The sequence below is a fragment of the Mchenga conophoros genome, linkage group LG5 (assembly GCF_057382185.1).
Source record: "Mchenga conophoros isolate Kocher_MC1m ecotype Shallow Benthic linkage group LG5, M_conophoros_male_GT1.1, whole genome shotgun sequence".
Lineage (NCBI taxonomy): Eukaryota > Metazoa > Chordata > Actinopteri > Cichliformes > Cichlidae > Mchenga > Mchenga conophoros.
In genome coordinates, this window is record NC_140530.1 from 758,045 (window position 1) to 780,630 (window position 22,586).

General features: G+C 43.2%; 1 pseudogene across 1 annotated transcript in view; it reads right to left on the minus strand.

Moving 5' to 3' along the window:
• LOC146573522 (protein NLRC3-like) overlaps positions 1–11,366 on the minus strand; it is a 48,624-nt pseudogene extending 37,258 nt beyond the window's left edge. The window contains exon 1 of the transcript XR_014892548.1: positions 11,231–11,366. The product of XR_014892548.1 is annotated as a protein NLRC3-like (transcript). The remainder of the gene's footprint in view (positions 1–11,230) is intronic.
• Positions 11,367–22,586: the final 11,220 nt, after the last annotated feature.

A 22,586-nucleotide genomic window follows, 5' to 3' on the forward strand; every position in this document is an offset into this window, starting at 1 on the left:
TGATCCAGAACTGAACTTTTTTAACATCAAAAATACCTGCTACTATCATACTGAAGAACAATTCAACAAAACTGTCAAGGTCGACGGCAAAATATCTATAATCCACTTTAATAGTAGAAGTTTATATGCAAATTTTCACAAAATAAGGGAATATTTAAGCAAATTTACACATCCATTCAGTGTGATTGCAGTATCTGAAACATGGATTAATAAACAGAAAGGAGAGGACTTTGTAATAGATGGATATGAATTAAATCTTACAAATAGAAAGAATAAGAATGGCGGTGGTGTGGCCTTGTTTGTGGATAAAAATTTAAAATACAAGATGGTAGAAAAAATGACGATGGCGGTAGATAATATATTAGAGTATGTAACAATAGAAATTAGTATGGGAAAAGAGAAAAATGTCATTGTAAGCTGTATATATAGAACACCAGGTTCTAATATTGAAATTTTTAAGGAGTGGGTAGATAAAACATTCATTAGAACAAATCAAAAAGTCATGTTCATTTGTGGGGATTTTAACATAGATCTACTAAATCCAAACAAGCAGAGAGCGACAGAGGAATTTATTAATACAATGTATAGCTTGGGACTTTTTCCAGTGATCACTAAGCCCAGCAGGATTACAGCACAGTCGGCAACCCTAATAGACAATATATTTACTAATGAAATAGAAAATAGAACCATAAGTGGTCTCCTAATTAATGACATCAGTGATCATCTACCTGTTTTTATAGTGTATAACAGCAATTACAGGAATGTTAAACAGCAAAACACAATAAAATACAAACGAGTGAGAACAGAAGAGTCAATAAACGCATTCAAAAGTGATTTACTCAAGCAAGAATGGGAGATGCTGTATAAGGAAAAAAATATTGATAAAGCTTATGAGATTTTTTTAGGAAAATTTAAACTGTTATATAATAGTCATTGCCCAGTAAAGAAATATAGTAAAAAACAAAAATATGCAGAGTGCCCATGGATTACAAAAGGATTGCAAAATGCATGTAAGAAGAAAAATACCTTATACAGAGAATTTATAATGAACAGAAGTACAGAAGCTGAAAATAAATACAAGAAATATAAAAATAAATTAACGAGTATTTTAAGGTCATGTAAAAAGGAATACTATGAAAAATTACTGATTATGAATAAAAATAATATTAAAGGGATCTGGAAAACATTAAATACCATCATCAAAAAGGGCTCGGGGCAGGCAGACTATCCTTCGTATTTCGCAAATAATGATAGAAATATTACTAATATGAGAGATGTGGTAAATGAGTTCAATAAATTCTTTGTAAGTGTTGGGCCAGACTTGGCTGAAACAATTCCTGATATAACAGATTCTGTAGAGAAAGAAACTAGACTCATTGACCGCAATCCTCATTCAATGTTCTTAACGGTGGTGGAAGAAATGGAAATCATTGATATTGTTGGGAAATCACAAACAAAAAACTCTACAGACTCTGACGACATTGATATGGAAATCGTTAAGAGAGTGATAGAGGGCATTTCCAAACCCTTAACACACATTTGCAATTTGTCCTTACAAACTGGTACATTCCCAAAACAAATGAAAACAGCTAAAGTAACACCACTGTTTAAAAATGGTGACAGACACCAATTCACAAATTATAGGCCTGTCTCTCTACTTTCTCAATTTTCAAAAATACTGGAAAAAGTCTTTAGTAATAGACTTGACAAATTTATAGATAAACACAAAATAATAATGGATAGTCAGTATGGTTTCAGATCAAATAGATCAACATCATTGGCATTAATGGAACTGATCGAAAATATCACCAACAATATAGATAAAAGACAATGTATAGTTAGTGTATTCATTGACCTAAAAAAAGCTTTTGACACAATTAATCATGACATATTACTTGATAAACTGGAGTACTACGGCATTAGAGGAGTGGTGTTAGAATGGGTAAAGAGTTATTTGAGAGACAGGCAGCAATTTGTGAAAATTGGGGAATATCAATCAGAGTGTATGGACATTGTTTGTGGAGTTCCACAGGGGTCAGTATTGGGACCAAAGCTGTTTATCCTCTATATCAATGATATATGCAGAACATCAGATATACTACAGTTTATTCTATTTGCAGATGATACAAATATTTTTTGTGCTGGAGAGAACTTACAGCAGCTTTTGGAAATTGTCACACAAGAAATGATTAAACTGAAAACATGGTTTGATAGAAATAAGCTATCATTAAATTTGGAAAAAACTACATTTATGTTATTCGGAAATTGTAAAAAAGATGCAGGAGCAAAATTATTAGTAAACAATGTTGAAATAGAGCAAGTTTCGGATACAAAATTTCTGGGTGTGATAATAGATAACAAAATCTGCTGGAAACCTCACATAAAGCATATACAAGCCAAACTGTCAAGAAGCATCTCCGTACTAAGTAAAGTTAAATATTTTTTGCCTTCCAAATCACTCCGGGTACTTTATTGTTCACTTATATTGCCATATTTGGAATACTGTGTGGAAATTTGGGGAAACACATATAAAACTGCACTTCAACCAATATGTAAAATTCAAAAAAAAGCAATCAGGATGATTAATAAAGCAGGATTTAGAGACCATACTAACATCATGTTTTTGAAATTAAAAATACTGAAGTTTATGGATCTTATAAAATATAAAACTGCAAAAATTATGTACAAGGCCAGATACAATATGTTACCAGGAAATATACAGAGGATGTTCTATGACAGAGAAGGAGACTATGAATTGAGGGGGAAATTGAATCTAAGGATTCTTAAAGCACGGTCAAAGGTTAAAACCTTTTGTGTCACTATTTATGGGGTAAAACTGTGGAATAGTTTTACTATAGATCTACAGCAATGCTCAGGAATTAGTAAGTTCATGAAAATACTTCGAAAACTGATTTTGGAAGAATATGATACCGATAAAGATGATCACCCATTGTATGTATAAAAATATCAAATTATATCCAAATTATATCAATCACGGTAGCCAAGTTTATATAGGTTCTCCTCGTGTATCGTGTGGAGTATGTGATGATGGGAATTAGGTGAATTATGTGGGATCAATAAGATGTTGAGCAGGGGTAGGAATTAATAAGTATGTTCATACTTCTTCCTACTCCTTTTCAGACCAAACATTGTTACATTATGTCAGACGATTTTGTTTTATTTCATTATATATTTTTTGTTTATCTGAACACATACGTGTGTGTGTGTATATCTACATATATATTCGTATCTGTAAATGAAAATATATGTAGTGTGTATATATTGTTTTTTGTTTTATATGTCTGAAACAAATAAAGATACAATACAATACAATACAATACAATACAAAAAACCACCTCGATTGCACACTCATTCTTGGCGGTGACCTCAACCTTGGACTAAATGAAGAAATGGATAGGCTCAACACAACAGGAACTCAGCGCAATTGGAAGTCCACAAATATAATCAAACAGTATATGAGCGACTTTGGTCTTTGCGATGCATGGCGCTCCCTTCACCCCACCAGTAAGGAATATACTTTTTTCTCACATATTCATCACTCCTACTCTCGTCTGGATTATTTTCTGGTCAGCAGCTCACTGCTGAACGACATTTCAGACACTGAGATTCATCCTATAGCTGTCAGCGATCATGCTCCTGTATCTTTAACACTAATGCACAAGAATAATACTACGCCAAGTAAAAACTGGAGATTTAATACATCATTGCTTAAAGATGAAGACTTTATTAAATATTTTAAAAAGGAATGGACTTCATATTTAGACTATAATGACACTCCCGAAACATCAGCTTCTGTTCTATGGGAAGCAGGGAAAGCTGTGATGAGAGGTAAAATAATTTCTTTCTCATCACACAAAAAGAAAGAAGAAAACAAAAATATTCAGGAATTAGAAAAAACCATCAAATCACTAGAAGAAGCCTACGCGTGCGACCAAGATCAGGAAACATTGAACAAAATACGCAAGACAAAACTAGAATTAAATGAAACTATTAATAAAAAAACACAATTCCTTATACAAAGACTTCGCTTGCAGAATTTTGAACACAGTAACAAATCAGGTCGATTTCTAGCAAACCAGTTAAAAATAAATAAAGAAAAAACAATTATATGTGCTGATAAAGATTTATCGGGGAACACAATATATGACCCTGGAAGAATAAACAACATTCCCCACTCGCTGTCTGAGGAGGGTGCACAGTATCCTGCGGGACCAACATCACCCTGCGCGCCACCTTTTCCACCTGCTGCCCTCAGGGAGAAGGTACAGGTCTATACAGGCCAGAACATCCAGACTGGCCAACAGCCTGTATCCACAGGCTGTGAGGCTCCTGAATTCTGCCCCCCTCCCCTCTCTGCCCCCCTCTCACGGACAATAACCATATCCAACTTCTTAATAGCACTGAACTGGTTTGCATTGGTGCATTATATCTTTATTCTCTCCCCCCCCCCCTTTCTTAAATAGACAACCATCATATCTCACAGTACAATAATATTGAACGGGTTGCATTGTTGCATTTTGTCATGTTTCTCAGGTCTTTGTCTGAATGTCCTATGAACATTACCTGTCTTGTTCTCATGTTGTTGCTAAGGATTGTCTCATTGCACTGAAGTCACACTGGGTTAAATATTTACACTTGGGTTTTAAGGGGTATTTGTTTTGTTTTTTTACGGGTTGTACGGAAGCCCCAAACGCAATTTCATTGTTCTTGACAATGACAATAAATAAATACTTGACTTGACTTGAACATTTTTAGGGATTTCTATGAAACTTTATACTCACCACAAATAAACCCATCTAAAAGTGAAATTGATCTGTTCCTTGACAACGTAACTCTTCCAAAATTACTAGACAGTCAAGCAATGGAACTGGATTCGCCACTGACGCCAAGTGAACTCCAGGAAGCCCTGATAAGTATGCCCAATAATAAGGCTCCAGGTCCAGACGGCTTCCCTGCAGAATTCTACAAAGAATTCTGGACAATTTTATTATACAATTCCCCAACAGCTCGTATCGGAACAAATGACCAGACATCCTCCAGCTTCTGTCTCCTGAGGGGCACCAGACAGGGATGCCCACTCTCCCCTTCACTGTTTGCAATTTTTATCGAACCTCTAGCAGCAGCATTTAGACAGGCTACAACAATTAAGGGCATAAAATGTAAGAACGTAGAACATAAAATCAGTCTCTATGCGGATGATGTGTTGCTTTTTCTGCAAAACACACAAACCAACCTCTCTGAGGTAATTACTCTAATAAACTGGTTTTCAAGAGTTTCAGATTATTCAATTAACTGGCCAAAATCTACAGTTCTCCCCATTAACTGCTCCTTCCATAATTCTTCCTCTGCCCCACTGCAATCCAGAAATATTAAATATTTAGGTATTAATGTTTCTCCTAAGCTTTCAGACTTAACTAAATTAAACCACATCCCACTTCTAAAGAAAGTAGAAGGCGATCTGACTAGATGGAAATCTTTACCCATATCACTCATGGGAAGGGTCACCACTATAAAAATGATGATCTTGCCAAAAATAAATTACTTATTTTTGATGATCCCTAACAAACCATCACAAGATTGGTTCAGATCTCTGGATTCATATATTTCCAAATTCCTTTGGAAAGATAACCCCCCCCCCCCCCCCCGTATCAGCTTAAAAACGCTACAAAGAACCAAGGATAGAGGAGGATTAGATCTGCCTAATGTTCACCAATACTTCTTAGCCAACAGGCTTCAGTTCATCTCAGAATGGTCAAAACATACCTTCTTAGATGAGCCCTGGCTAGATGTTGAACAGGCACTATGCAAGGATCTAGAGATTTCAGACCTACCATTTATTAGCTCAAACATCAAAAGACATGAATGCTTTAAAAGTATCAACATCAGCTTCTCTCTAACAGCATGGTGGGAGTTTCTAAAAATAACGGAGTCTTCATTAATCCCATGCAAACGTACACCTATCTGGAATAACCCTGACATATTACAAAACAATAATATGATTAATTTCCCAGAATGGAGTTGTAAAGGAATTAAATACTTAGAACATATATTAGAGGGAACAGAATTTATTCCATTTGACAGACTAGTTGCACAATATGGAATCAACAAGAAAAGATTTTTAGAATATCAACAAATTAAATCCATAGTAAAAAAGAAATTTAACCTCAGTCAAGTTGAATTACAAACACCACCAAGTGCGGCACATTTCCTTACTCTTAAATTCCCCAAATTATTATCTAAAATATACAGAACATTTTCTAAATTAGATGAATCAATATCCCTTCCTATTGCAAAGTGGGAAGCAGATTTATCAGTCAGCTTAGACCAAAACTTCTGCTCTCAGGTATGCTTAAGAACCTTTAAATTGATTAAAAATCCCAGTCTGCAATTAATACAATACAAAATACTACATAGAGTGCACTATACAGGTCATCGGATGTTCAAGATGGGCTTTACATCTTCCAACAACTGCTCACACTGTCAAGGCAATACACCAGACAATTACATCCACGCTCTTTGGTTCTGTCCACCAGTGCAGAAGTTTTGGCGCGAGATATGTGAAGACTTATCAAAGTGTCTGAAATGTAACATTCCAACTTCCCCCTTAGTGTGTTTACTGGGCAGCTTAGATAATGTCACTTCAGAAAAGAATATAGCCCATATGGTTTTCACTGCCCTATGCATAGCCAAGAAAACTGTCCTCATGAACTGGAAAAATAAAAACAATCTTAATTCTAACCAATATAGAAATTATCTATTAGATTACATTTGTCTTGATACAGCCTCTGCCACCACATCAGATCAATTGCTCTGGGCTCCTTTGATCAGCTCCATTACCTAGTGGGGGTGGGGGGGCTCATAGTTTGGTCCCGCCTTCACTGTTGTGATTGGTGTGGGGGTAGGGACAGGCTTAGGGCGTCGGGGGGTTCCCCGGAGGCATCTTCCTTGGGGGGCTCAACCCGGGGTAGCGGTCATGTCCGGATGGGGGCTCTTTTGGCTCTCGGGTGACTGTTTCCTCGTGGCTGCGTGCAGCGGGGCTAGGGGAGGGTCTGTGCTGACGGATGTGGGTTACTGACCTGGTAGCCTGTCTGCCCCTGGGTGGGTCCGGGATGGGCGTGAGGTTCTGGGGGCGCTCTGTCTCTGGGCTGGGGCCCTGGCCGGGCCTCGGGGCCTTGGGTCCTGGTTTGTGTGTTGTTGGGGATGTGGGCGGGTGGGTGTATGGGGGCCCATCCCTGGCGCAGGGTGCCGCCGGTGCGTCGAGCCGCCTGGGGGGCTCTTCAACTGGTGGGGGAGATTGTCACACCTTGCAGGAGCTTTCCTCTCCTCAGGAACTCTCTGCAAGAGGGGGAGAGACAGGAGAGGTGGAGGAAGATCTCAGCCTGGGCGTCTATTGTCTCATGTAGTCTGGAAGATGAATGGATGGTGGGGTGGGTGCAGTTTTCTCTGTGGTGGGGTTGGGTGGACTGTCCCGGGCTCTGTGGGGCTGGGGGGAGCTGCTGCGCTGGGCCCCGGTCTGGATGGGCCTGGGCCCCCTTTCCCTGGCGGGTCGCGGAGTATGGGAGTGCCTACTGGGGTCAGCGGGGGACCTGGCCCCAGGGAGGGGTCACTTGCCCCTCCCTTCCTTCCCTCCCCATCTCCAGCTGCCTCCCTCTTCCCGCTCCACCACAACCACCCACACATGCAGGGCCTTGGAGTAGGGGTATGTCACCAGGGTGCAGAGGAGGCTACCCCCCCCTCTGTCCCCTTCTGGCTGCCTCTGCCTCGATTTTATCCCACAACTTAGACATTCACATTATTCACACTCTCATTACACATACATATAGGATCTTGGGGGTGGGCACAATCACGGAGTCCAAATTACCATCAGGGTGTACACCTCACCCCTGGCGTCGTTGCCCACCTCTCAATTTTAAATACACGTAGATATTGAGGGCTATCAGGAGGGACTATGCGCTTACCTGCTGCTCCTTGGCAGGTAGCTCCATGCCCTCCTGGGTTTTAATTGCACCTTAGAACACACATGCATCAACATTACAATGAGCGGGTGGAGGGAGGTTTGGAGTCTTCTCCCACTCCCATTCTCTGCGGCCTGCTGGAGCGGGGGGGCTAGGAGGAGTTGGCCGTCCGACTGCGGTCTGGAGTGTGGGGCCTCCCTGCTGCTACGGAGTCGGGGTGGTCTGCCTCTCCCCACCGCAGGGAAAAGGGTAACACCACCTGGGTCTGGGTGCAATTCCCCCCTCCAGGGGCAAGGGTACCTAGACCCGGTTTGTAGAGTACGTTTGGGGAGTGTGATCGTGTGTACAGCGTCTCTTTATGTCTGTCTCCACGTTGGTTGAGTGTGGAGTGAGTGCATATGAGAGCATGAGGGGGGGAATGGAAGTTTGTGTCTGTGTGTGCCTGTATGTCTGTGTCTATATGTCAGGTTGGGTATCAGACACCACCTCTCTGGGGACACCTCAGGCCCTCCAAGGTTTGGAGGCCTATCTCCCCCCACCACCACTTCCCCTGCCGGTGGCGGACTCCCTCAGGTGTCGGTGCGTTGGTGGTTCTTTGTGTCTGGGGGTGGGCGTCCAGGTACACACCGGCTCACTCCTTGGCGGCCGCTTATCGGGGCCTGGAGCCTGGGGCTCGCTCGGGCCCCTTCGGAGGTGGGGTGCCCTCGGCCTCTCGGCCTGGGGCTCGGTCACTCAGGCACAGCTGGCGGCCGGCGGAGCTCATGGGCGCGTCACTGCAACTCCCCCTGGCTTCTGCTCCGCGGCTGCTGGGTGAGCCCTCATCTGGGACTCTCCTCAGCTCTTACTGGAACAGTGGCGCGGCTGCCCCTCTGTTGGTCTTCCATGGTCTCTTGTGTTCTGGGGGCCTCTGGAGGTCTGGAGTTTTGATCTCCTCCATACCTGCTTCACACCCTGGAGGACGGGGCTGTGGCCCCCCCACACTCCCTAGCAGATCGTTACATGGAGAAACCTTTGGAATACAAGCGCGCTGATCCACACAGGTATGCACACGGGTGTTCACTGCTCGTAGACCCAAATTACACCTTTCTTGGCTGCTACTTCGAAGCACATCTGTCCTGCGTGCTGCACAACAACATTGAATATTTAGTATTTACTGCTGTTTACACTTAGCTAGATTAATGCGATGGTGTTGTGTTTAGTATGTTGCTTTGTTTTGTTTTGTTTTTGTCTTTTTTGCTTGTGTTCTATTCCTCTCTCAACAGGTGATCCAGGAGATTTTTACTTTTTTTCTCCCCCCCTTTCTCACTGTCCCTCTCCCCTTCTGTTTTTCCTTTCCTTCCTCTTTCTTTCTCCCTTTCCTATCTCTCACTCATGTCTGTCCCGTCTGTAACATCTGAAAATATAATATAATAAATAATAAAAACAAAGATCGACCAAATGGACCAATACGGCAATGCCACGATGATCCATTTGGCAAAGTAAATCCATTGGGTATCCTTGTTGGTCTTCAGACAACAATTCTGATGGCTAAAGAACCAAATGGGACAGGCAGGAGAAAAAAAAAAAAAAAGACATGAAATTAGAGCCTTGGTCAGTTTGAACAGCTTTTGGTAAACCAAAAATAGAGAAGAAGTTCACCAATGCCTTAACAACTGGTTTCACCTTAAGGGTGCGCAATGGAATTGCCTCGGGAAAACGGGTAGCAACACACATTAGAGTCAAGAGTTACTGGTGACCCGATTTTGTTTTAGGGAGTGGACCAACGCAGTCGATGAGGATGTGTTCAAAAGGTTCCCCCAAAACTGGAATAGGGTGTAAGGGAGCGGGTGGAATGACTTGGTTAGGCTTACCACTAATCTGACAGGTGTGACAAGAACGACAATACTTAGCAACGTCATTCTTCAATCCTGGCCAAAAGAAATGACGCAGAATGCGGTGATAGGTTTTCCTAATACCTAAATGTCCAGAAAAACTGTCATGGGCAAGACTAAGAACTTTGGGTCGGTACTGTTGAGGCACCAGAACCTGTTTAAACACATTCCAACCCAAATCACCAGCTGTAGTCGGATACCAAGTACGCATCAACACATCATCCTCGACACTATAAACACGAGGGTACTGGTCGCTAGAGTTGGCAGCGGAAAAACAACTCACAAGAGTCGGGTCACTCTGCTGTGCCAAAACCAAATCCTTTTTGTTGATTTCCAAAGACAGTTGAGGTGTCACTGATGGGCTAACAGACAGCATCGCCTCAGAGTCGCCCGTCAGTGGAACACGGGATTCAGATTCAGACTCCGGCCCACCACCAGCACAGAGAAAAGAATCAGATAAATCCATGTCACCGTACTTGCGCCTATGCGCACGGGTTACCACGCAAGCAGGAAAAACAGAGGAGGAACGCTCCTCAGCGACAGGGTTAGATAATGAAATATCAGGCACCGGTATCTCAACCACTCTCGGAGTAGAAAACACTTTTCCGTTAGCCAAATCATTCCCCAGAATCATCGCAACTCCGGGCACTGGCAACTGGTCGCGCACGCCAACCGGTACCGAACCCGAAACGAGCGGTGATTGAAGAAACACATCTGTTCCCTGCGCTGTAGTGATGGGCAAGCAGCAACAAGGTGCCCGATTTCATGACAGTAAAAACATTTGCGATCTGACATAGGAATAGCAGCAGAACGTGTCTGGCGCTTAGGGGAAACCCTATAACTTCTGACAGGACGAGGTGAGGAAGTGTACTCACGGCGCTCTGTCGAAAGTGCAGCACGATGAGTTAACACAAACTCGTCGGCAAGGACCGCGGCTTTAGACAGTAACCCCACCTTCTGCTCATTCAGGTACACCACAATGTTTTCAGGGAGACATGTCTTGAACTCTTCCAACAGGATCAACTCCTTTAGCTGTCAAATAAGACAGTTTTCTCACGTGCAAATTCCACAAACGTTTGACTGTCAAACTTGCGACAGGCACGGAACTTCTGTCGATACGCCTCCGGGACTAGTTCATAAGCCCGCAAAATAGTGGATTTGACAACCTCATAATCCAAGCTGTCAACAATAGAAAGACTCGCACAGACCTCCTGCGCTCTTCCTATTAATTTGCATTGCAGCAACAGGCTCCAGACATCCTTTGGCCATTTTAAAGTGGTTGCGATATGAGTCAACCTCTCCCTCCCTAAAAGGAGGCACCAAAACAATCTGCTTGCTAGCGTTAAACTGGTCTATGGTGGGAGGGTCGGGGAATGTACTTACAGGAACGGGAGCAGCGTCTCTCGCTCGGGAATGATCAAGCTCCATAGCTCGAATACGGAGATGCATGAGCTCGACTTCCTTAGCCTTAGCCGCCAGCTCCACCTCCTTCAAGCGAAGGGCAAGCCTGAGATCCTCCGTCACCAGACCCGCCCCAACCTGGCCAGCCGGGTCAAATTCAGGAGACTGAACGGAGAAGGAGCTTCCGCCCCCGACGGCATCCGCCCCTTGGAAGGCTTCGGGACGGCCCCAGCAGCTTCCGCCCCCACTGCCGTCTGCAAACTCCCAGACCCACTCGGCGAGGTTTTCTCTCTCTCCCCCTCTCGGAGCTGTCAGAGCGGCCTTTTGAAGGTAGTCAACCGCTCCATGGTCCAATCAGTCGCTCACGACTCCTCATTAGGGGAGGGACCTGGAAAAGTCTTAAGCACAGTACAGAAAACACAGACAGAAAACAGGCCACACATGGCCACAGCCGTAACAATTACACACTGACTTTAATGGAGAGACCGGAAATACAAACACACACAGTTTGTTGTGTGAAGAAATCAAACACGAGCTGAACAAACAGTAAAGTTCCTAAAGACAAACTGTTAAAGGAGGAAACAAAGCAAACTTACAGTTTCTTCACACACCAACAACAAGCTCCACTCCACACCTGGGCCCTATTTCAGGAAGCCGGTTTAGAAAACTCAGAGTGAAAAACGATACTCAGGGTTGAGTAACCCCGAACTGTCCAACTCGGAATATTCGGTTTCAGAAAGGCTGATAACAATTAGTTCAGTCAACGCGGAGTTGCTTTAACCCCAAGTTAAGCACGCGCACGAGGATACATAAAGCCCTGATTAGTGGAGCACAGATTAAGCGAGTCACCATGGAGACGGAGGGAAAGAAGGCGCGGTCAATGTATTTTACAGCGCTTGAGGCCGAAATTCTGATGGCAGCATATGCCGATAACATGCAAATTCCGCGGAAAAAAAGTAACACAGCCTCAGCTGCAAAAGAAAGGGTGCATGCATGGCAAAACATAGCCGACAGAGTCAATGCGTGAGTGTTAATTTAAACATTGATCTAGGGATTTCCACCCATTCAACACGTTATTTTATTATATTTTATTTTATTTTTTATTTTATACATTTTATTTTGTGACGTGATGTGAGCGCAGGTGCAACCCAACAGGCCCCAAACGTTCCTGGCAGCAAGTAAAAATGAAATATAAAAATATAGTCCAAACAGGTAAGGTGTAATTGTATTATGAGCCGTAGTGCTTGGTCTGTTTGTCCCATGTAAATCAATTGCAGTTAGAGGCTACATTAATTTTCTTTCTGTAAGCACTTATTGAAATTATCTGAGCACATTACAAGTACATATTTGCTTACTCTGTATGCTCAAATGTGACCCGTTATAGCCAACAGAAAAAAAGCGGAGGCCCGAAAAACAGGTGGGGGTCCTCCACCACCACCACTCACAGAGCCTGGTCACTTGGCTTCCACATTTGTGATAATGTTGGCAGCATCACATATGATCTTCACAGTGCAGAGAACACAAATTAGCATCCATTATTATAGTGAAATAATTTGTTAGTTTGAAATGCTACAGGGAACTATGTACCTGCACATTAATGCTGTGGAAAGACTTCCTGTTCACATAGTCTCCTTCATTTACTGAAGGAGCAATGATTGGAATGTGAGTGCCATCTATACAGCCAATCACGCCTGGGAACCCTGAAAATAAATGTAAAATTTAAGTAGTAGTCCAAGTATCACCACATCATGAATTAAGTTTCGTTCATCCTGATACCTGCAATTTTGTGGCATCCCTCTTTGATAAATCTTGTGGGTCTATGACCGGGGAACACCACAAACGAGTACAGGAGACGTTTCAGTGCAACTGTAACATTCCTGACTGCCCGACAGACGGTAGCCTTGGAAACGTGCTCAGCGTCACCAATATTATACAGAAAGCTCCCGTTTGCAAAAAACCGAAGTGCAATACAAATAATATGCACAGAACTGAGAGGATGTCCGCGATGTGTCACATGAGCAATATTAGGCCTGAGGATGTTATTCAAATAAATTATAGATTGTGCTGAAAAACGATGACGTTCACACAGAAAATCATCAGGAAATGCTAAAATGTCCAAACGCGCTCTAATCACTCTCTCCCGGCGGAGAGCTCTGCGGAGAATTTGGGCTTCAACATCTACTGGCTCTTCAAGCAAGGGACACGCCATGTCTGACACTTCCTACAGTCAGGTTTCTGACAAAGAGGCGGAGAAGGTCAGGGTTAGTTGAAGTAAACCTGCTAGGGGGCAGGTTAGCTTCACGGAGTGTGTCGTCATAGTAACTCACTCAGGCTTCATCTGAACTCGCTTTGTGAAACCGAAAACCCAGAGTTTTCGTTAACTCAGGGTATACTTACTCAGAGTTTGCGCTAAACCGGCTTCCTGAAATAGGGCCCTGGACACTAAACACGGACACACAGGTGAGCTGCTTCCTGGAAGGAGGCGGGACTCCACCTGAAACTCAGCACAGGTGGGAGGGGCTCAGCTCTGTGTGTGCTGATGTGTTAACTTTAAAAATATGCCGTCTGACTGCTCAGACTGAGTCAGAGTAAAGTTCACATGCTGACGTGTGGAGACATGAAACCTTGTTGTAGCTGCAGGTGTGAACACACTGATCCCAGACCAGCTCTGCTGTATTTGTAACATGAACATTTCTGCTGCAAAGCTTCAAATGTTCAGCATGTTTCTCTGTTTCCAGTCTATAGATCCAGTCACACTTTCTACCTTCACCTGTGCAGTAAAGACTGAGAGCAGAGCTGAAACCAAGCGTCCAATCAGTGAGCAGCATCAACACCTGAGCTTCATTCAGACTCTGTTATTGAAGATGTTGTTGGTACAAAGTTCATCTGCTGCTCACATGAATCCATGAAAGATTTATTTCACTGAATGTTTCTTCAAAGCTCATTTCAACCTGTTGAAGTCATGAATGAAAGTGCAGACTGAGAGTGGATCACATGATGTTTAAGGTGTGTCATGTGACATGTTCAGTATTGTCACACATGTCTAGATTGTCCCTGATATCATAACTGCTCAAACACTGATGATTATATTTGAAGAATTATTACTGATGGCAGCAAAGTTTGAATGGAGCTCTCTGTCTGTGCTGATTTGTCGCCCTCTGGAGGTCAAAGCACAAACTGCATGATGTCACTGTAACCACCACAGTGACAGGAAGTGTTTTTATGACTGAAACACTGAAGTGATGCTAACGGCTGTCGTTAGGCTCACTGACAGCAGTGCTGATGTGTTCATGTCAAACACTGGCTCAGGTCAGACTCCTTCATCCTTCTCCAGCGTGAGGCCGCCCTCAGACCCACAGGAGCTCTGACCTTTGACCTCCTGACCCTAACCATTTTAGTCTTGTTGCATCTTTAAATGCAAATCCATCCAAACTGTAGCCGAGCAAAAGAAGCTGGAAGTTGTTCTATGAATGATGTTGTCGAAGGAGCTTGGAAAGAAAAGCGTCTGGACTTCTTTAAGTTGCTTGAAGAGGGACTTGGACGTCTTAACGCCCACTCACATCCTGGGACATTTGATCACAGGAAATCACATGATCACATGATAATAACTTGTGATTTTCTTTTAAATGAATCTTTAATCCTGTTGTAGGGCCTCTGACTCTCATGAAGATTTTCACATCAATGTGCTTTTCACAAAGATATTAACAATGAAAATGACGTGCAGCCCTGAACTACTCATGTGTTAACTCAGCGGTTCCCAACCCCCGGGTCACGGACCGGTCCGTGAGTCGTTTGGTACCGGGCCGTGAGAGTCGAGGCTCGGTGTGAAATTTATGGTTGATAGGTTTGTAGCATAAACCTATTCGCTGGATCGTTCAATACAATCAGCTACACAGCAAAGCAAGACACGAGTAGTTCTTTATGTTTCTCGTGCACGGGAGAGAACTGGACCAATGCCGTTCCTTCGCTTGACCACAGTTGCTCTCGTCCGTTCCCCCGTAACACTGTTCTTTTATTGAGGTTACATGAATATACAGAGGGGCAAAAAAGTATTTAGTCAGCCACCGATTGTGCAAGTTCCCCCACCTAAAATGATGACAGAGGTCAGTAATTTGCACCAGAGGTACACTTCAACTGTGAGAGACAGAATGTGAAAAAAAAAATCCATGAATCCACATGGTAGGATTTGTAAAGAATTTATTGGTAAATCAGGGTGGAAAATAAGTATTTGGTCAATAACAAAAATACAACTCAATACTTTGTAACATAACCTTTGTTGGCAATAACAGAGGTCAAACGTTTACTATAGGTCTTTACCAGGTTTGCACACACAGTAGCTGGTATTTTGGCCCATTCCTCCATGCAGATCTTCTCGAGAGCAGTGATGTTTTGGGGCTGTCGCCGAGCAACACGGACTTTCAACTCCCGCCACAGATTTTCTATGGGGTTGAGGTCTGGAGACTGGCTAGGCCACTCCAGGACTTTCAAATGCTTCTTACGGAGCCACTCCTTTGTTGCCCGGGCGGTGTGTTTTGGATCATTGTCATGTTGGAAGACCCAGCCTCGTTTCATCTTCAAAGTTCTCACTGATGGAAGGAGGTTTCGGCTCAAAATCTCACGATACATGGCCCCATTCATTCTGTCCTTAACACGGATCAGTCGTCCTGTCCCCTTGGCAGAAAAACAGCCCCATAGCATGATGTTTCCACCCCCATGCTTCACAGTAGGTATGGTGTTCTTGGGATGCAACTCAGTATTCTTCTTCCTCCAAACACGACGAGTTGAGTTTATACCAAAAAGTTCTACTTTGGTTTCATCTGACCACATGACATTCTCCCAATCCTCTGCTGTATCATCCATGTGCTCTCTGGCAAACTTCAGACGGGCCTGGACATGCACTGGCTTCAGCAGCGGAACACGTCTGGCACTGCGGGATTTGATTTCCTGCCGTTGTAGTGTGTTACTGATGGTGACCTTTGTTACTTTGGTCCCAGCTCTCTGCAGGTCATTCACCAGGTCCCCCCGTGTGGTTCTGGGATCTTTGCTCACCGTTCTCATGATCATTTTGACCCCACGGGATGAGATCTTGCGTGGAGCCCCAGATCGAGGGAGATTATCAGTGGTCTTGTACGTCTTCCATTTTCTGATGATTGCTCCCACAGTTGATTTTTTCACACTAAGCTGCTTGCCTATTGTAGATTCACTCTTCCCAGTCTGGTGCAGGTCTACAATACTTTTCCTGGTGTCCTTCGAAAGCTCTTTGGTCTTGGCCATGGCGGAGTTTGGAGTCTGACTGTTTGAGGCTGTGGACAGGTGTCTTTTATACAGATGATGAGTTCAAACAGGTGCCATTCATACAGGTAACGAGTGGGGGACAGAAAAGCTTCTTACAGAAGACGTTACAGGTCTGTGAGAGCCAGAGATTTTCCTTGTTTGAGGTGACCAAATACTTATTTTCCACCCTGATTTACGAATAAATTCTTTACAAATCCTACCATGTGGATTCATGGATTTTTTTTTCACATTCTGTCTCTCACAGTTGAAGTGTACCTCTGGTGCAAATTACTGACCTCTGTCATCATTTTAAGTGGGGGAACTTGCACAATCGGTGGCTGACTAAATACTTTTTCGCCCCACTGTACATAGGTTCATTAACATACACGTGAACAAAGGTACTAGTCTGTATGTAGTGGCAAATTTCTGTCCCAAGCTTCGAAAAAATAATTCTTCCACTTCTTACTGTGAGCTGTTCAGATTTATTTCTGACTCGTACATACAAACAAAAGATGTCACGGTCAAAGCACTATTTGCTGCTACAACGCACATTTCCATTGCTGTCCTGGCTCACTCTAACCTGCTACCACACATGCGCTGTAATGTTTTCTTGCCTGACACAAATTAAACGCGCAGCATTTGTTCTCTAACAATATATTATACAAAATCAAACATGTACCATAACACTGTATGTTATGTAGGTGTGTGTGTAGGTGTGTGTGTGTGTGGAGTCAGAGTGTGACCCCATAAACGACTTCCCTAAAGCTGCTGGTCTGGAAGTCCAGCAGTTCATCTAAACAAAAGGCACTTAGACTAAAACAGACATCCTACCACAAAACAATAAGAGAAGGTAGCACCTCTCCCATGATCCCAGGACGTGGGTGTGAATGCCAGAACACTCTGGAGTCACACAAAGTCTTTAAAGACTACTATCATTACACAATTGGTTCTACACCTCTAAGCATATATGGTTAGATATTCCCCAATAAAAATGACAATGATAAAATATAAATCCAACAATGGTTTTCAGGGTTTTTATCGATAACTTCGTTTCCCTGGGTCTTTTCCTGTGTTGTAGTCGTGTGTCTTATTTTGAAAGAAATGTTTACGCGTTACCATAGCGACCATTAAGGGTGCCGACAGGTGCATCCAACCAACATTTTATTTTCCCTTATTTGATTTATGGACCTAACTGTATGAACTGGACTTTGGCTTTAATGCTGCTCCTCTTCATCATTTCTGTGTTGCATTTCCATCATTCTGCTGCTGGATTCACTGCAGGCTTTAACAAACACTCCTTTGGGTCCAGGCCCAGCCACGTGTTTGTAAGCTGCTGTGCTCCTCACAAATAAAGCCTGAAGCAGCTCAGACTGTTAGAAGCAGCACTGAGCCCTGTTACAGTTATAGTGTTAGAGCAGCGGCTGCAACCTACAGCATTTAAACTAGCTGACAGTAAACACATCAGTCCAGATGTTACCACATTACTTTGTGATGCTGAGAGTTAAAGGAGACTGGCTGATTAAAATCCCATTCCTTACATCACCGTCCTCTGCTCTGACTGGTTTCACGTCATTTAATCACAATCAGAATACTTTTTTGATCCCCAGGGGAAATTATTTAGGTTACAGTGCTGCAGCACAAACAGGAACAAAGACACAATACACTAAGTAAGAAATAGCACAATATACACAATACAGTGGGGCAAAAAAGTATTTAGTCAGCCACCGATTGTGCAAGTTCCCCCACTTAAAATGATGACAGAGGTCAGTAATTTGCACCAGAGGTACACTTCAACTGTGAGAGACAGAATGTGGAAAAAAATCCATGAATCCACATGGTAGGATTTGTAAAGAATTTATTCGTAAATCAGGGTGGAAAATAAGTATTCGGTCAATAACAAAAATACAACTCAATACTTTGTAACATAACCTTTGTTGGCAATAACAGAGGTCAAACGTTTACTATAGGTCTTTACCAGGTTTGCACACACAGTAGCTGGTATTTTGGCCCATTCCTCCATGCAGAGCTTCTCGAGAGCAGTGATGTTTTGGGGCTGTCGCCGAGCAACACGGACTTTCAACTCCCGCCACAGATTTTCTATGGGGTTGAGGTCTGGAGACTGGCTAGGCCACTCCAGGACTTTCAAATGCTTCTTACGGAGCCACTCCTTTGTTGCCCGGGCGGTGTGTTTTGGATCATTGTCATGTTGGAAGACCCAGCCTCGTTTCATCTTCAAAGTTCTCACTGATGGAAGGAGGTTTTGGCTCAAAATCTCACGATACATGGCCCCATTCATTCTGTCCTTAACACGGATCAGTCGTCCTGTCCCCTTGGCAGAAAAACAGCCCCATAGCATGATGTTTCCACCCCCTTGATTCCCTGCCGTTGTAGTGTGTTACTGATGGTGACCTTTGTTACTTTGGTCCCAGCTCTCTGCAGGTCATTCACCAGGTCCCCCCGTGTGGTTCTGGGATCTTTGCTCACCGTTCTCATGATCATTTTGACCCCACGGGATGAGATCTTGCGTGGAGCCCCAGATCGAGGGAGATTATCAGTGGTCTTGTATGTCTTCCATTTTCTGATGATTGCTCCCACAGTTGATTTTTTCACACCAAGCTGCTTGCCTATTGTAGATTCACTTTTATTCTATTCTGTACAGCTGTGTACTGTATTTATTCTTATTGTATTCTAATTTTTGCGTCATAACTTTTGCACTGTCCACTTCCTGCTGTGACAAAACAAATTTCCCACGTGTGGGACTAATAAAGGTTATCTTATCTTATCTTCCCAGTCTGGTGCAGGTCTACAATACTTTTCTAATGTATTCTAATGTTAGAGCTCTTGCAGCTGGCGTTTGAGCTGTGCAGAGGTCTCTCTCTTCTGGAAGATGATTGAATAAAAAGAAATATCAATATTTTAACACACTATGAGTCGGGTTTCTCTGTTTGGGGACAAAAGAATCAGGGTTGAACATACTGTAGCTGTTACTGCTGCTGTTACTGCCACCATCCAGGTAGTTGTAGGTACCCACCCTGTTACATACATGCTGACTCAGAGTCTCAATGAAGGAGGAAAGGATGGATGAAGGCAGCCTAGTGTGGGTCATTTGTGTCCAGCAGTCATCCAGGGCCTGGATCCATCTGTAACAGGAAGACAAAGTCCAGCCTGTAATCATCCTATCAGGCACAGCGTTTCCATCCAGCATCCTGACTACGCTAACAATCCGTCAAACGTCTCCTCTGGTCCACAGAAGTCACACTTCCTGTGTCATGTTTACCTTTTTAAGTGTGCTATTCAAGCCTGTGTGACCAACTCTGACTCTCCAGATTCCATCCTGGTCTCTGCTGCAGCTTCTTCTACACGACTGTTTTCTGTATAATAATATCTGCCTTTCCCGTCTCTGTCCCAGTGTGCCTGCCACTCGTCCTTCATCTTTACCTTCATTATACTCTTCACCTCACTTTCACTGTATTTTATAGTCAAACCTGCACGACTTCTTCTTGCTGCACCTTTTTAAACGTATCGTCCTGTTCATTGCATCAACACCAATATTCACAGGAAGCCATAAGAAATCCACTTCTATCCCTCTGTGTTTGATTCTATACAGTAAATGAAGTATATCAAAAACAATATGTTGCCTAGAGTCTGAAGACACATCACCTGTACTCACTAGCACGCTGCTAGAGTCCCAGCAAACCACATACCTCCATATTAGTGCGTCCTCCACCCAGTTCAAGCCAGTAACATCACTACCAGCTCCCAGTATAAACTGCCACATCATCTGTAATTCTTTTACTCATCACCAAACTTATTTCTGGGAGAACAAATGCAGCAGCCGTTCTTTTATCTGACAGTGTTGACGCATCAGTAAATATCCTCACATGACCTGAGGACTTTCCCACTATATGAACCTGCTTTTAGTCGCCCCTCCTCCCTCGCCACAAGCTTCCTTTACAACATAACTTATAAAAAACAACTTTATTGACAATCAGCAATAACAATTACAGATAGTCTAGAAGAAGAATCACATGATCAAGGAGCAGAAGTTTATGGTTTTAATAGCTTTTACATTTTGGGAAAGTTTTAAAAACATTGTTTGGTTTTCTTTCTAAAGCGCTGAAAGGACGGCTTTGCATCAGAAAAGTAAGATCAGCAAATGAATCCATTAAAGTTCTTTTGCCTTGTTTGCAAAAGAAGCCAAACAACATTTGTGTTACAAAGAGAGACTTCAGAACAGATCAAAGATCACAAACATCAGGCACTGATGGAAACAGCCAAACACAGAAACAGAGGCACCAGCAGGTGAAGGAGGCCTGTTGTAGAAATGACTCTGCGTGCTCAGGTAGAAACGCATGAAGAACCAGTGCGTCTAATATTTGGAGACTAATCTGTGTTTGAGTGTCCTGGATGAAACACAAATCATGTTGCAGAGCGAGGACATCGTCTTTCTTCCCGAGTGTGTAACTACAGGACGTGTGCAGCAGGTTTAATCGTCCTCCTGACAGTTACTGATGAACGAGTCCTTCAGGGAGGCTCCAGGATCACTGTGGGTTTTACCAGCTGCTGCTAAACTGAGAGGTGTTGCTACTTCATGTGTGAAGATGTTTGCATGGCTTTAACAGTGCAGACGTTCCTCATGTGCACCCATTTCGTATGTTTTATTGTGATGTTTAGTAACATCTGCTTTCCTCCTTCAGGCAGACGATAAAGTGAGCTCAGCCTTAAACATGTGGAGAGAACGTTTGACCGACAGTCCTGGGACGACTGCAGAACAATGGTTTGTTTTTAATGATAAAGTTTCATAATGGAAATAAATGCTGAGCCTGTTTCATGATGTTGGCCCTGCAGCATCAGGCAGGATTAATACTGTAACAAACGTGTGTCACAGTTATAATGACTTTAAATGAAGACTTGGGTTGGATGGAGATGTCAGCTGGATTTGTGCTGACTGTCACTTTAAATGTTTTCAGTTCAGCTTCTAAATCTACTTTTGTATAATGTTTGCTGAGTTTTGCACTTCATGACGCTTTTAAGAAGAGCCAATAAATCCTGACTTTACACAAAAATAAAGGTTTAATGTGTTTAGTGTGACAGTGGAGGAGAGCGCACATAATAAGAGTCATTAACAGAATGGTGACAATTATAATCTGTCTCATTTTAGGAGCAGCTCACAGGCACAACAGACTACAGAGCAATCAAAGCACCAGTTAAACGTCCATGTGACCGGCTTACAGCCAATGAACAATCAGTCCCCAATGTCCCCACCAACATCACTGTACTGGAAAGACTGTGCTGCCATGGTCAGAGATGAACTGGTACTAAAATGTAAGGCAGCTGATGTGTGTGGCCTTAGCAGCACAAATGCATCACGGCTGCAACGCTGCAGTGTGTTTGAACATTTGAACATTTCTGTGGCTTCAAACCAGCAGCTGCTCTGTACTCAGTCGTGTTTGTGTGTCTGTCAAAGTGATTGTTGTCTTTAAAAAGCCTTTTGTGTTTGAGTTTTGTGAGCAGTGCCGAGCTTCTCTGTAGTCTAAGCTGAGTCGATATATTTGATTCCATGTTTGGTGTGATTTTCAAAGTCAGCAGCAACAAATGCTGAACAAGCAAAGTTTGGGCCCATCAGAGACAGCAGTGGACCTGCTGACCTGTAGGTGTTGGAGGTGTTTGTGTGCAGCTGTGGGTCAGTCAGCTTTATTTCACTTATCCATGACAGAGCGCTGTTAGCTGTGAGTTAGCATCCACTGAGCTGTTTCATCTACTCTGTCACTGCCAGCAAGCAGAGCCCAGGGTTGGCTTCATAAGCTGGACGTGGCCTTGCTCAAGGGCACTTTAGCAGCATGTTCCCAGCAGTAACACAGGGATTCAAACTGGTGACCCTGGAGTAGGAATCACCCAGAAAAGTCACCTTATGCCAGAAGTTTTAGTGAGACGGGAACAACATTACAGCTCTGATGTCATTGACCTGTGCAGTGAGGACATATTGAACTGTGAGGACACAGCTTATAGGTTTGTTGGGGGAAAACTCTGTAAAAGACCCAGGAGAAATAAAGACACAATGAGA